A 16415-nucleotide genomic window follows, 5' to 3' on the forward strand; every position below is an offset into this window, starting at 1 on the left:
ACACTGCATGGGCGTCCCTTCCAAGGGGCGAGAGAGAACCTTTTTCACCAGAAAAAAATCCTTTATCTTTAAATTTAGGGGTGTGCGGGGGTGCGGCCCTGGGAGCATGTGCTGCCCTGACTCCGCCCTCCGGCACCACAACTCAGCCCCCATAGACGCATCGACAATAGATTAACATTGCCTAATGACACCAGTTTTATTATTGGGGGGGGAGGGTGACATATGGAGAAAAGGGCACCAAGGACTACGGTGAGCAACTTATAATTACTCTTTCATCCAGTCCGCTTTCTTCCATACTGCATGGGCAATTACAACTGAATGAAGCCCCAGGGTGGAGAGGAGACCCTCCTTAAGCAAAGAGGTTCCTGAGAACCGCATGTCCGAAAGCCGCGTCTGATCTAGAGCCGGCATCCAAACAGTAGTGCTTGCAGAAAGTTGAAGGGGTGGCCCAGGTGGCAGCCTTGCTTATGACTTGCCAAGGGACATGTCGCTGGTATGCGATGGCCGTTGCCTTGCCCACGGCTGCATGGGAGTGCATTTTGGCCGGGAGTGGCCTAGGCGGTCCCTTGTATGCTTCTTTGATGGCCGAGACCATTCAGCGGGAGATGGAGGCCTTGAGGCCCGATAGCCTAGTCTTGCGCCTCCAAAAGTGACAAATAGGGTGTCTGACTTGCGGAAGCCCTTGGTCCCGTCAAGGTAGAATTTCAGGGCACGCCCGACATCCAGGCAGTGCAGCAGTCCCTGTGCCTCATCCTTAGGATCAGCAAATAACGTAGGAAGCACCATTTCCTCGTTTAGATGGAAAGCAGAGGGTACCTTAGGCAGGGTGCGTCCGTAGACTACCTTGTCCCTGTGAAAGGTAGTATATGGTTCTGAGGGGAGCAGAGCCTGGATTTCGCTGAACCTGCAAGCCGAGGTGGAGCCGACTAGTAAGGACGTGACGTCTTAATGGTGACGAGCCCGATGTCTGCGGACGCCATTGGCTCGAACAATGTGTGCACGAGGGCACCCAAGACTATCTTCAGGTCCCACAAAGGGTGTGGCTTCCCGATGGGAGGGTAGAGCCTTGCGAGTCCTGTCAAATGTTTCTTGACGATCGGATTGGATGAGAAGACCTCTTCCTCCAAGTTCCTATATGCCCCGATGGCTGCGAGGTAAAGTGCGGCAAGTGTCAACCTGTACGCCAAGTGGGCGAGGTTCGCCAAGGAGAGCACGTCGTCTAGTGTACATGCAAGGGGTCGATTTTCTTAGAATCTGCCCAACGGCAGAACCTGGTCCACTTGCTCTTACACTGGGCCCTGGTAGCCTTGTTCCTTGCACCCTGTATGAGCTCTAGATTAGCCTGGGAGAGGCTGAGGTGCCCTAGGGATACCTGCTCAGGAAACACGCTGTGAGGGCTAACCTCTGTGGCGCGGGGTGGAGGACCCGGCCCCCGTTCTGCGCCAGAAGATGTGCTGGGCCTGTCGGGAGATGAATCGGTGGCATCTCCAAGAGGCTGAGGAGCTCCGAGAACCATGGTCTGGCTGGCCACCAAGGAGCTATTAGAATGAGGTTTAGCTGGCGAGTCTCCTTGATCTTGCAAATCACTCTGTGAATCAGCGGTGGGAGGAAATGCTTAGGCTGTCATGCCGTTCCACTGAATCTGAAATGCGTCACCCAGGCAGCCGGTGCCCTGACCCTGCCAGGAGGCGAACTTTTGGCACTTCTTGTTGTGCCAGGTGGCAAAGAGGTCCACCTGGGGGTGTCCCCATCTGCTGAAGATCTCCTGAAGAGCGAGGTTGTTTAGCTGCCACTCTTAGTTGTCCACTCCCAACCTGCTGAGCCTATCCGCCTCCCGGTTGGATTCCCCCATAAGGTGGACTGCCGTGAGGTAGATGTTATCCAGAGCCCACTCACACATGCTGATCGCCAGTAGACACAGTGGGGAGAGGAGAGGGGGTCTGGTGCCTCCCTGCTTGTTGATCTAGTAAATGCTGGTCGAGTGGTCTGTCTGGATGAGGACAAACTTGCCCTCGATAAGCGGGAGGAATGCTCGGAGTGCTAGCCTGATGGTATTCAGCTCCAGCCAATTGATGTGGAACTCCTGCTCCTGCCGGGTCCAGGTGCCATGGACCGAGTGATCGTCCAGGGTGGCTCCCCAACCCTCAAGAGAGGAGTCCGTGGTGATGGTGACCTGCAGGGCGTGAGGCCGCAAGGGCTTTCCCGTCCGTAGGTTGTAGTCCGTGGACCACCATGTGAGGTCCAGGTGGAGAGATGGAGGAACGTTGATCATCTCGGCATTAGAGCCCCGCTCCTGGATTAATGATACTGCAAAGTGCAGCTGTATCTTCCTCATCTTGAGTCTTGTGTGGGGAACCGCCAATAGGACCACTGCCAGGAGACCCAGAAGGTGTTGGCACCACCAGCCCAAGGTCACCTCTCGGCTGAGGAAGTGAGTAGTGGCCCTCTTGATGGCTAGAATCTTGTCCTCCGAGGGAAAGACCCTGTCGGAGTATGTGTCCCATATGAGACCCAGCGACGACACGGTCTGCGTAGGCTGCAGCTGTGACTTCTTGAGGTTCCGCGAAAAGCCTAAATCGTGGTACGGAACCGCCTGCCCGATCAGTTGGGGGCCCGGAGCAGGTGGCAAAGGCTGTGCAGATAAAAAAGGTCATGCTTATTGATTATCCATGCCCAACAAAAACCTACCAGGGTAATTTTTAATACACCCTGGTAGTTTCCCTGCAGTAGCATTTGGTCTACTGCATAATACTTCGCCAGCTTGGTTAGAACTGTCTTAATTTTATGTTTTATGATGGTTATTTGGTTTTGTGTACAATTTGACTGTTTTTCCTTTTTTCAAAATGTATGTATTAGTTTAAAATCTAAACAAAAACATTCTGTTTTGTATTACATTATTTTTGCACTTGAAGGATTTCTTTGGTTTCCTTCTGACTCTTGGAGCACACTTCCTCTGTATTTAAAATAATTGGAAATAATGACAAAAGTTATGATCGTCATAAGCATGGGTTTTTTCTTCTTTGTTTAAGACTATATTCTGCCCAACCACACGCTTGCACACAGGGGCACCCCTATTGCTTGTAATATCAAAGGCTGTGCTGGGGCCAGAGGCGCCGGAGGAGGGGCCTGCGAGGCCGGAAGCATTGGAGGGAGCACATCCCTGATGGCCTCCCAGAGGATGTCCCTCATCCGAGGAGATTTCATGAGCCCAAGGAACCTCTCAAAAAACCTGTCCACACAGGCTGGCGGGGTGTCGATATCGACGGGGTAGTGGGAGGCTGCTGGAACCGCTGCATACCCTGCCCATATGGACGCAGCGGGAACCTGCCCTGCGCAGGCTAGGCTGTAGGCCACATACCTGGTTGACACCAGTCCCACTTTGACACTCGTTCCTTGACCTGCTCCCTTTCCTGATGCGGCGGACAGGTGCTAATGTGTGGCACGGCGGCCATCTTGTTGAGCTACCTTCCACGTGTCTGCATCGTGTTGCACAGCTCACTGGGCCCAGCCTCGTCCAGGACTCTTGTGTGGATCATGAAGCCTACCCTGCTCCTCAAACCGTGGCCTGGTAGGCGTTACACCTTCAGCCTGCCGGCCGATAGAGCAGCGTTTAGGCACCCCCTCAAACATATTGCCAGAACTAGGGTGTGGCCCCCCCGGGTACAGACCCAGTAAAATAACCTTCCGGTCCCACAACACTGTCACCGGGAGGATCCCTAGCTGAGGTAGCCTCGGTGCACGTGCCGATAAGAGAACTTGTTCGGGCCCTCCCGCACAGGCAAGTCCTTGGGAAGGAGTCTCCCTCAAGGGAAAAGAAACCCTACCTTAGGCCTGGATCAATGGTAGACTAAGTCCTTCAGGTCCTCTGGAGGCGATTTCTGGAAGAGCTCCCTCCACTTGGCTAGTCTACGCTTCAGAGACCTTGAAGAAAGGGCGTTGCACGCGGTACAAGCTTGCCAGCCGTGGTCTGGGCCAAGGCAACGTAGGCAGAGGGCGTGGGGGTCTGAAGTTGGAAAGAGCCCGTCGCAGGAAGGACACCTGCTGAACTCTGGAAGTAGACATGCGCCAGGGAGGAGCGCGATACCCGAGAACCGAGTACCTGAAATGATAAAAAGACAAAAAAGACAAAAGTATCCACGCGTGGAATTACATGGCCGAAGCCAAACCCAGGAGCGCTGGTGAATTCGGCCCGTTCCCGTCGACGCGGAAAAGGGGACTGAGGTGTGGCGCCAGAGGGTGGAGTCAGGGCAGCACATGCTCCCTGGGCCGCACCCCACGCGCCCCTAAATTTAAAGGGGAAGGAGGTTTTTTTTCTGCTGAAAAAGGTTCCATCTCCCGTCCCTTGGAAGGGATGCCCATGCAGTATGGAGGAAAGGGGACAGGACGTAAGAGTAAGAAAGAATACCTCTGAGGAGGTGCAGCTGGTAGTGGGCATTCTTGGTAAGGTCTAATGTGAGGAGAGTGGGAGACAGTGGAGTTCAAAATTACGCCAAGGTTTTTTGACTCTAAAGAAGGCAAAGGAAGGGGGCCCATGGAGGCCAGCCAGAGTAAGAGCGGGAGCATGGGTCCAAATGAGCAGGATCTCTGTCTTACTGGCAATAAGGCTGAGATAGGTGTAGGGTTGTAATAACTTGAGGGCTCGATTACATGGACACTAATCGGCTGAGACTCTTCTGGTGGCATTGGTCAGCTCTGGCCTGGTTGTCAAAAAGCATCTACAGGAGAGTCTTGAGCAAGGTTTGAAAAGCAATAATTAGACCTGTATACCCGGGAAGAATATTGCCAGAATCACCAATTATTGGCTCTAAGAAATGTTGGTACTTGCGGAGTTCAACTCCTTGTCTTCCTCGGATCCACTGGTGAGCTTGCTGCTCAGCAGAGAGACTAGGTGGGTCGGCTGTCGATTACTGAAATAGAGTGCTTCCGAACTGCACCTAAGGAGGGTTTAAAACCTAGCTGGCCTAAAGGCAGAGCTTTGATGGATCTAGACATATAGAAAATACAATGGGTCCATCTAGGGTTCTTCGTATCCCACTTTTGACACCACTTATGGTAGGTCAGATACAGGAGATGCACAAGATGACTATTTGAACACAGTTAAATAAAATAAAAACTTCCTAGGCCCCATCACTGCAACAAGCTTCCTGTACTAAAAATAAAAACGAGTGCTCGTCAGGACGTCAAACAAATAAACTCAGTCCTCTGTCAAACCTAAGCTATACTAATCTCTGAACTACCACTATAAAAAAAGAAAATAGAATTTTTGACTTAGAAGCTGGGCACTCTCCCCCTTGGTTAAATCAGTAGTGGCTGTTTTTTTGACCCCACTCCCACCAACGAGTTCTCAAAGAAAGGTCTCCTCCAGCTGTGTTTGATAGTTCCACTGAACAAAAAAGTGTTATTCCTCGTCTTGTTCTGGTAATTCCAATAAACAAACACCACAAAAAAAGAATTTGAGGGGTAATTTTGCCACAACTACAGCTTTATCAGCTACAAACAGTTCTTGAGTAACCCTTTTGGGGATTTTTAAGCCAAATGCGTTCTTTGGGTGTGTGGCTATTGGTAATGACAAAAGCCACTCTTATTGTTCATGGTTTGCTACTACCACTTTCAGCCTCGGGTAGGCTATGGGCTTGCTTAACCCAACTTTGCTTCTGGCTTTTGTCGTAGTTTCCCTTGCCCCCCTTCTGGGGTCCTCAGAGTATCGGCCCTGTGTGGGCACAAGCCTTCTTGGACTCTCTTGACCCCCTCTAATTATCAGCCCTGGGTGGCATATGTGCCTGCATGACCCTGCTGCGGTTTCTGTTTCTCTTATCCCCTCCTGGCTATCAGCCCCACTTTGGATTTGGAATTCTCTCTCCACCCCACTATCCCAGCAATTCCACCTTTGCCCGAGTGGCTGTGCTTGGTTTTGAGGTGGTCTCCTTGGCGTGCGCATACCCATGTTCTCATCCTGGCTTCAGACTACAAAGGTCGGCTGCTTTGCCTTGCTCCTCCTCTTTGGTGCTTGAGGAGCAGGCTACCAGTATGTGTTCAGGTGCGGTATGCTGCTTCCTCTCCCGGCAGTCCCGGTCTCAGCAGGATCTCTGCTGTCTGAAGAGGCAGCATTCTGGGGGCTGTCTTTGGTCCCTGCCAACCACGCCAACTGTGTGGCTTTATCCTCTGGCTACTCCTGAGAAGGCAGGACTTCCTCCTTTGAGCGGCAGCACAAGCCGGTGCATCTCACGCCTCTGGTCTCTCTTTCCTTTGAAGGCCTGGCACATTCTAGACCTTCCTTGGAGTGGAGAGAAAAATCCCATTGGTTCTGGGTTTTGCAATGATGCGTCACCAGATCAATCAGAGACCAAGCCATCCACCTTAAAAGGACCATGCACATGGCTACTATGCTCATTTCCCATATAACCAATGAAAGCTTGGGACTTTACAGTGAGGGCAGGTTAAAAGGAATCTCTACTTCTGCATCCTTGTCCCCAGAGAGGCGGTCACCCACTCCCCAATGGGATTGTACTTGCCCTGTCCCCTAGGTAAAGTATTGCATAGCGGGGTCACCTCTGTAGTCTCAAAGGGGTTGGCTCCCTCTTGGGAGAAAGGGTCAAATTGTCTGGATTTGTCACACAGTGCATTGACAAAGCAAAAGCGGAGGAGGAGGAATTGAATGAAGAGAAAAGGCAAAGTGGTCAGAGACCTGTAACCTGCTAAAGAACCTCTCTAACTCCCCTGCCTTTGTGTGGCCGACCATAGAGTCTCTTGAGCCCCTGTGAAAATGTTTGCCTGCAGTTTAAGCAAGCCACTGTTGTAGCAAATAAGAGGTGCTTGACACCCTAGGCTTTGGGCTCCGGGCACTGGGGAAGAGCCTGCCATGGGCCACCCTGTTAGCGGGCGAAGAATCTATCTCCAAACAGGAGGTACAGATTAAGCAGAAGTCACTGAAGTAGGAGAAATTAGGCAAAGCAAAGAAGCAAATGAACCAAGACATACCCAGGGTGTCAGATTGTCAGCCTGTGCCTTGCGCTGGCATAAATCCTGATATGAAGCACCTGGGGAAGATGTGAGCTGTAAGAAAGTGTGCTTGGAGATACGTTGATTCTTCCACTAAGCAACCCAATAAAAGGTGGTTAGCCAAATGCGTTGAGGATGCACCTGTGAATAGCTCCAACAGTAACAGTGTGCAGCCAGTGCTATTTAACCCGCAGTTCCTAGCAGAAATGGGGAAAACTGCAGTTGACGCACCTGGGGGGGAGGGAACGCAAAATAACATTGGTGTGAAGTAATACTCCTGTGAGAGGAGATGTAGAAATTGTCAAGAGTAATAAGAGGCTGAAAACAAGAATGCACAGAATTGAAGACTGCACAACTGGGTTATACAAAAGCATGTTGTACAGTGGGGATCTAGAAAAGTGCAGAAGGGAGAGAGTTAACAGGGACGTTCCTTGGATGATAGCTAATCAATCAAAAATGATCTCTTGCCCATTTCTGTTGTGGATTGTGCGCACACAGCCCTGATCAGGAGGCCACCCCATGATTGTCAACATACTGAAATTTCGGAATCATGAAACACATTTGGAAATAACCTGTAAATTAGGCTGCATACAGAAAGGTGGTGCACAAATCCACATATTGACTACAGTGTTGTCCGCGATGTATACAAATTTGCATACAAATGTGTAATAAAAAAAAATACATACTAACTGTGAAACAGAGATGCAGCTTGTGACCCTATATGAAAGGTGATCGAAATTAAGTCTGGCTCACCACTGGAAATTAAACTCACTCATGAGTCAGTGATAAAGCCAATATCCATAGTCTATCAAGGTGTGATAAAGTGATGAAAACATAAAAGGAACTGGGAAGAAGATTTGAGAGAGGTAGTAGACAGTGAATAAAGTGAAGGCTTGGAATGTTGTGAGACTGGTGTAGATTAAATACCAGAAGGCATGGTCTAGTAAAAAATAGGCAACAAAAAAAAAAAATACTAGCATTCTCTTTTTTAAAACTTCCTATGTAAAATTTTGAGCTATTCAAGCTCAAAATTCGCAAAAGCAAGCACATGGGCGCATCCATTTTGTGAAATGGAGGCCCTCCTGTGCTGGCTTTTGCGGCACTAATGAAGGAAAAGCCAGCCAGCTGTAGTAAACAAAAGCTACCGCTGGGTGGCTTTCCCTTCATTAGTGCTGTACGCGGAGGACGGGGACCGGAGACCAGAGCAGGAAAGCTGCAGCTGAATCTCGGTAAGTGCCATTTATTTTTTTTAAAAAATAAGCACTAGCTGTGGTTTTTTTTCCTAAGTTTTCCGGGCTGGAGGAGCCCGGAAAAGGAACAAGTTACTTACCTGTAACTGTTGTTCTCCAGCATGGGTCTGGCATGGATTCACATGCTCATGAATATTCCCCGTCGTCAGGCTGGGAATCCTCGGTAAAGAAAAAACCAGTATCAGTTTCGTTTCTGATCTGTCTTTCGTAGTAATAACCAATCACTGATCTGTGCGTCATACTGACCACAGCCAATGACTGCCCTCTACCTAAGCCCCGCCTCTGGCAGCAATCTTCAGATTTGGAAGCACGTGAAGTGGCAGTATGACCAAGTGAAGAGCCGCAGAGGGGTAGGCGGGAGGTTTCGCATGTGAATCCATGCCAGACCCATGCTGGAGAACAACAGTTACAGGTAAGTAACTTGTTCCTTCTCCAGCATGGGGTCTGGCATGGATTCACATGCTCATGAATAAAGAATACATAGCAGTACACACATGCACAACCAAGGGAGGTGGCAAAGGCTCAACATTAAGCATTACATCAAACTCAACATTAAGCATCTTACCTCCTCACCAGGCTCACCTCAGGCGAACAGGTTGCGCAGCACTGCTTGGCCGACCCTGGACTCCTCCCTGGAATCCCGGTCGACGCAGTAGAATTTCGTGAAGGTGTGCGTCGACCTCCACGTAGCAGCCCTGCATATGTCCAGCAGGGGCACACCAGATAGGAACGCCGTGGAAGCTGCGATCGCTCTGGTGGAATGGGCTCTCGGACCGCCAGGCAGCGGTCGGTTTGCCAACCGGTGACAGTACATGATACAGCCGGAGAGCCATCTGGAAATGGAAGCCTTCGAGAGAGCCTTCCCCTGATTGACAGGTCCAAAGTTCACAAGAGTTGTGACGTCTTCCGAAAACACTTCAGGCGGTCTACGTAGAACTTCAGCGCTCTAGCCACATCCAGCGAGTGCAAAGTCCTCTCAGCCGGCGACGAAGGCGACGGGAAGAACACAGGCAACACCAAGGGTTCGTTGCGATGGAAGTCCGACGGTACCTTGGGCATGAAGGAGGGGTGCGTCCTGAGCACTACCCTTGTGTCGTGAAAAGTCAAGTACGGGGCCTTGCAGGAAAGGGCCTGGATCTCTCCCACTCGTCGTGTGGAGGTGATGGCCACAAGAAACGCTGTTCTCCACGACAGAAATTTCAACAGAGCCGAGTGCAGAGGCTCGAACGGAGGTCCCATGAGCTTGGTCAGCACCACGTTGAGCTCCCACGCCGGGGCCGGAGCCTTCACCGGCGGGAACGATCTGAACAGTCCCTTCATGAACTCTTTCACCAGACGATGAGACCACAAGGACGTACGCCCCGTTGTACTGGTGTATCGGGAGATCGCAGCAAGATGAATCTTGATGGACGCGTGTGCCAGTCCAGCTTTGGCCAGCGTCAGCAGGTACGGCAGTACTTGGGGAGCCGTAATCCGTAGAGGGTTAATCTTCTGTGCGTGGCACCAGACAGAGAACCTCTTCCATTTGTGTCCGTAGCATTTAAGAGTCGAGGACGCCCTGGCCTTTGCAAGAACCTCTCTGCAGTCGGCCGTTATGTCGTATCCTCCAAACTCTAGCGCTGCAGGAGCCAGGCCTGCAAGTTCAGCGATTTTGGGTCGTGGTGGAGGATGGCGCCTCCTTCCCTGGAGAGTAGATCCGCGTCCACCGGCAGCTTGATTGGCGGGGACGCTGACAAGTCCAGAAGGTCCAGGAACCATATCTGCCTCGGCCACGCAGGTGCGACGAGGATCATCCTGCACCGTGACCTCTTGAGCTGGTTGACGAGCCGGATTAGCAGTGGCAAAGGAGGGAACGCGTAGAGGAACAGACCCTCCCAGGGGAACGAGAAAGCATCGCCCATGCTCCTCGCCTGGGGAAACCTGCTGGCGAACCTCAGGCACTTGGAGTTCGTCGCCGTCGCAAACAGGTCGATCTGGGGTGTGCCCCACCGTCGGAAGAGGCGATCCACTAGATCCTGCCGTAGCTCCCACTCGTGGCACGAGCGCAGCTCCCTGCTGAGTGAGTCGGCGATGGTGTTTTTTATCCCTGCCAGATGAAACGGCACCAGAAACATCCTTTGGGCGACGGCCCAATGCCACAGGTCCTGCGCCTCCTTGGACAGTGCTGGGGACCTGGTTCCGCCCTGTTTCCTGATGTAAAACATGGTGGTGGTGTTGTCGGTGAAGATCCTCACCACCTTGCCCTTGAGGGACGGAAGGAAGGACCTGAGGGCCCAAAACACTGCACGGAGCTCCAGGAAGTTGATATGTAGGGATTTCTCCGTCGGGAGCCAAAGGCCTCTTGCGTGCAGATTTTCGGTGTGCGCTCCCCACCCTTCCAGGGAGGCATCCGTGGTCACTGTCTCCTGGTGGGCTGGGGTCTGGAAGTCCATGCCCGCCGTCAGATGCGCGCGGGTGCCCCACCACCGGATCGCTCGTCGGAAACTCTCGCCGAGTGTGATCCTTTCCTCGAAGCTGCCCGTCGTTTGGATCCAGCGCGCGTCCAGGAACTCCTGCAACGGGCGCATCCGGACCCTGCACATGGGAATGAGGTAGATGCAGGAAGACATCATTCCGAGGAGGGACTTGATGGACCTCACCTTGGCCGCGTCGGCCACCAACATCCGCTGCACTTTGCCCAGGATGGTCCTGGTCCTCTCCTCCGACGGGGAGGCCAGAAGGGACACTGTGTTGAGCCTCGCTCCCAGAAACAGAGCGTCTTGCGCGGGTACCAGGTGGGATTTGGCGTAGTTCACGGAGAATCCCAGGTCCGTGAGAAGTTGGACGGTCCTTGCCGTGTGAACCACGGCGAGCTCCCTCGTCTTGGCTCGGATGAGCCAGTCGTCCAGGTAGGGGTAGACGTGGATCCCCTCGCGGCGCAGCTGCGCCGCCACCGGTGCGAGGCACTTGGTGAACACCCTGGGTGCCGACCGTAGTCCGAAGGGGAGGGCTTTGAACTGGTAAAGACGCCCTTGGACCACAAACCTGAGGAATTTTCGGTGCCCCTTTAGGATGGGAATATGGAAGTAGGCATCCTCCAAATCCAACGACGACAGGAAGTCTCCTTCCTCCAGCTGACCCAGGACGTGCTGGAGGGTGACCATCCGGAACTTCTGCGCCTTGATGAACTTGTTCAGACGTCGCAGGTCCAGGATGGGGCGCCATCCCCCCGTCTTCTTCACGAGGAAGTATCTCGAGTAAACTCCGGAGCCCCGAAGCCTCTTTGGGACGAGTTCGATGGCGCCCTTCCTGAGCATCGCCTTTACCTCCAGGAGAAGTTGAGGGACGTGAAGTTCTTTCCTGGCCACGGGGGGGACGCGCGGACACCTTCTTTGAAACTCGAGCGCGTGGCCCCGGTAGATGGACTCCCACACGCTGACGAAGCTCGCCAGCCGGCCTCCCACCGGGGTGCCTCGGTGGGGGCCCGACCCCACGGCCGGTTCAATCCTGCTTCGACGAGGCTTCGCCGCCTTGACCTCCTTGGCGACGACGGCGGGGTCCGCCAGACTTGCCTCGTCCTCTGTAGGCCTCCTGAGACGACGAGCGGGCCGCTTGACGGTAGGTGGAGAAACCGCCGCCGGAACCTTTGGAGGCGCCCTTGCCTCCGCTGCTCCGAAAGGGCGTCCGTCGTCGTTGCAGAACTCCAAGGGCCCGGGCCGTCTCGGTGTCCACTTTAATGGCCTGAAGGGAATCGTCCACTGTTTTCCCAAACAGGTTGTTCCCATCGAAGGGCATGTCCAGGACTCTGGTCTGGACGTCTTGACGGAAGTCCGTAGCCTTGAGCCATCCACGCCGCCTAAGGCAAACGCCGTTGCCCAACTGGCGGAACCCAGTGTCGGCGATGTCCGTCGCAACGGTAATGGCGTGGTCCGAAGCCACCTCACCTTCCTGCAGGATCTCCAGGGCCTCTGCCCTCTTGTCGTCCAGCAAGAAGTCCAGCAGGGGATCCAGTTTGTACCAGAGCTCCCTGTCGTAGCGGGCCACGATAGCCAAGGCGTTGGCCGCTTTAATCGTCGTCGCTCCAATTTCTTTCCCTCGCCGTCCGGTGGGGAAGTCGATGTGGAGGCCGCACCCCCCCCCGCTTTCTTCCTGGCCGCCGCGGAGACAACGGAGTCCAGGGTAGGCTGCGCCCGGAGGCACAGGGGGGCCGTGTCCGGGACCCGGTACTTCTTCTCGTACCGGTCTCTTCTAGCTGGCGTCGTGGAAGGGTTCTTGAGGAGGGTGAGGCCCTCATCCCAAATGTCGTCCAATAGAGGCATTGCGAGGACCGTCTTCCTCTTGGCCTCGCGCCGCTGATAAAGGAAACCTTCCTTCTTCTCCTCAGGGCAGAGTTGGAAAAGCTCGGATGCCGCGGTGATCATGGAGTGGAACGATCCAATCTCGTCGGGCAGAGAAGCCCTGGTGGGAGGCGACGACGGTACATCCTCGTCGTATACCTAGTCGTCCGTACCCGTCGCAGCCGTGTCAGTCCCCGTATCATCCCCTCGGGTGGACGGGGAGGAGGGCTGGAAGGGGCGCGACGGCTGAAAAGGAGGTGGAGGGTGGATCCTTCTTTTCTTGGTAGGGGGAACACCAGAAGGTCCCGGTTCTGGGTCCCCCGAGGGGAGAGGTTCCGTCGGCAACGGTAGTCTCGTCCTTATCTCTGAGCATAAGGACTGTATAGCCAACAAAATGGCCGCCGAGTTGTCTCGCGGCGCTGACAGAGGGGAATCCGACGGGCGATCAGGGGCCCCGTCGGTACCCTCGATGATGTCGTCGTCACCTGCGTCGGGATCCATCCCGACGGGCCGGTCTTCTTCCACGCCGAGGCCGTGGCTTAAGACCTCGACCAGCTCCTCCTCCGAGGTAGAGGCCGAATCTACGACGACGCCCTGCCCCCCCCTTTTTCTTCCCCACGGGGGATTTCACGGGGGTCCTATCGATGGGCACAAAAGAGGACTCCCTCCGAGGTGGCAGGGAGACTCTGAGCCCCGAGGTTGCCACCACTGGTGTAGCCTCCACAGGCTGAGCCAGGGCCGCCGCGACAGTTTCGATAGAGGGCTTGGCCGGATGGATTAAGGCCTTCACCACTAGGTGCGCTCACCGCCTTATCCTTGAGGGGGGGGGGGAACACTGCCTCGCTCCCCCTCCGCCTTCGAGCTCGACCGGGGCCTCTCCAGGAGCTTCGCCGGGTGCTCGGCCTTCCTCTTACCCGACCCAGAGCGTTGGCTCGTGGTTGATGGTGCCGGGGAGGGTGCGCCCTGCCTGGCGCCCGTAGAGCCAGACCGTTCGGCGCTCCCGGTGCCAGCGGACTCGCGGTGCTTGGCCTTATGTTGGACCCCCGTCGCCGGGGCGTCCTCAAAGGTCTTAGAAGACCGCTCGGATTTCTTCCTCTTCTTCTCGCCGGACGGGCTCTTCCCTTCTAGCCAGTTGGCGAGACGTTGATGGCGGTCCTTCATGGTCCGCTCCGACATGTTGCCGCAAAACGCACAGTCCTTCTCCACGTGCGTCTTGTCCTCATGTAGGCAGTAAAGACAAAGAGTTTTCATCCTCCTTGAAGACGTTCTGCAGCTGGCATCCAGGGCAGACCCTGAACAGCTTTCCGGGCGTCGAGCTTCCCTTCTCCTGGGCCATGACCGGGCCTGAGAAACTTCTGGAGTCCTCCAAAAGCATAGCTCGACGAAATCTTCACCCTTGAGGGGCGCAGACGAATCCGACACGGGTCCCCGTTGATCGGATGGAGAGTCGGAGCTTGAGGCTCTTTTGACCGAAAAAACAAAGTTTTTGAGAAAAAACGTGAAAAAAATAGCACTAACGCTCGAGAGCAATAGCACGAGGATCCCAACACATGAACGTGTGGTAAAAATCTGAAGATGGCTGCCAGAGGCGGGGCTTAGGTAGAGGGCAGTCATTGGCTGTGGTCAGTATGACGCAGAGATCAGTGATTGGTTATTACTACGAAAGACAGATCAGAAACGAAACTGATACTGGTTTTTTCTTTACCGAGGATTCCCAGCCTGACGACGGGGAATATTCATGAGCATGTGAATCCATGCCAGACCCCATGCTGGAGAACTTAGAAATAAAACCGCAGCTTTAAAAACGTTGTATTTATGGTTGCGGTCGCTTTTGAAGCGACCGCAAACATAAATACAACGTTATTGTGTTGGAAAACGCTGCGGTTTTTCTTTCCAAGTTTCTCAGGCTCCTCCGTCTCGGAGGGGCCTGAGAAACTCGGAAAGAAAAACCGCAGCGTTTTCCAACACAACCGCGTTGTGTTTCTGCCTGCTGTGGCTATCACTTTGGGTCTCCGGTGCTCTCAGGGAAGCACCGGAGACCCAAAGTGAAAGCCACGGCAGGCAGAAAGACAACGCAGTTATGTTTATATGCCGCGTAGTGTTTCTACCTACAGCTGATTTCCCATTTGGGGCTCTCGGGCTCCCCGTGGGGAGCCCGAGAGACCCAAATGGGAAATGCTAAATGCCGCGTTGTTTCTGCCTAAATCTGCTTTCCCATTCGGGGAAAGCAGATTCAGGCAGAAACAACGCGGTTGTGTTGGAAAACACTGCGGTTTTTCTTTCCGAGTTTCTCAGGCTCCTCCGAGCCAGAGGAACCTGAGAAACTTGGAAAGAAAAAACACAGTGTTTTCCAACACAATAACGTATTTATGTTTGCGGTCGCTTCAAAAGCGACCGCAAACATAAATACAACGTTTTTAAAGCTGCGGTTCCACCAGCCCGGAAAACTTAGAAAAAAAAAACGCAGCTAGTGCTTTTTTTTTTAAATAAATGGCACTTACCGAGATTCAGCTGCAGCTTTCCTGCTCTGGTCTCCGGTCCCCGTCCTCCGCGTACAGCACTAATGAAGGGAAAGCCACCCAGCGGTAGCTTTTGTTTACTACAGCTGGCTGGCTTTTCCTTCATTAGTGCCGCAAAAGCAAAAGCCAGCACATGAGGGCATCCATTTCACAAAATGGATGCGCCCATGTGCTTGCTTTTGCGAATTTTGAGCTTGAATAGCTCAACATTTTACATAGGAAGTTTTAAAAACGAGAATGCTAGTATTTTTTTTATGTTGCCTATCTATTTTTTAAATAAAATTTTTTACTAGACCATGCCTTTGATTAATTACAGAGAGGCATGCTAGTATTGCCTGTGGGACATGTGGTACAGAAACTAGTTTCTTAAAGCATATAGGCAGGGGTGTGTTTGGGTACAGAAATATTGGAAAGCAATTACCAAATTGGCGCGTATGGGTCATTTTGGCGATTAGGAACCAATACCTAACATCGAAAGTTTGCCGGGCTCATATTGAGGATTACCAGCAGATAAAACTGGAGGATCCCATCTCCTAAGCAGGAGTCTTGTTTCCCTTTCCACTCGGAAATGACTGCTACTCCCCTCTTGGAAACAGATTTTAGGCTGCAGCACCACAGGGTCTTGCCGGAAAGGGAAAACATACAGGCATAGCTGGATGAAATCTACATATAAACCAGATCATGCTCAACTCAGGAAGGTTAGTATCCTATCAATTTACCGCACACCTAGAGCATCTGGGAGGGAAAGCATGAACCAGCTGAAGCAGCCACCTCACAGTTAGGAGCAGGGGAGAGCAGTCGGGTGGGGAGTTTGGTGAGGCGGTCAGAGGACGCTAAGGGTCTCTTGGAGGTACAACAGTATAGCGCCAAATGCCGTTGACCACAAACTCTTGTAATGAGATGCAGAAAGCTGTACTTGCTACCCGAATGTTATTACACTTTTCATTATCATGAAAACATTGAAGATAAATATATCTTTTCCAGCAATGCTGGAAAGTGCTACATCTGAAGTACCCCTCAACGGAGGAGTATATTCATGCAATGTTCCAACTACTGCATAAATAGATATTTTTGGCTAGGGTCATTTTTAAATACTTGAAAATTAAGTAAAGCATTCACATGTGGAAACGCTGGCCGACATTTATTGGGATGTTCGAGATAAGCAAATGTCTGAAGGGTCAGATCTATGTTTGAGGGTGGCACTTATGAATGCAGTGGATATCTACATAAATTGGAGTAGGTATGGATGCCAGGTCTGTGGCTCAGTGGACTAAAGTATCCACTACAGGGGCCTGTGTTTGACCTCATGGTCCCAGGTTCTAGTCCTAGCA

The 16415-nt window shown here is 52.8% G+C and overlaps 1 protein-coding gene across 1 annotated transcript in view; it reads right to left on the reverse strand.

The window, feature by feature from the left end:
• RAD54L2 (RAD54 like 2) overlaps window positions 1–16415 on the reverse strand; it is a 1748428-nt gene that overhangs the window by 1587006 nt on the left and 145007 nt on the right. The gene's annotated exons all lie outside the window — the stretch shown is intronic.

The sequence above is a fragment of the Ambystoma mexicanum genome, chromosome 2p (genome assembly GCF_040938575.1).
Source record: "Ambystoma mexicanum isolate Mex_15411 chromosome 2p, UKY_AmexF1_1, whole genome shotgun sequence".
In the NCBI taxonomy this organism is placed as follows: domain Eukaryota; kingdom Metazoa; phylum Chordata; class Amphibia; order Caudata; family Ambystomatidae; genus Ambystoma; species Ambystoma mexicanum.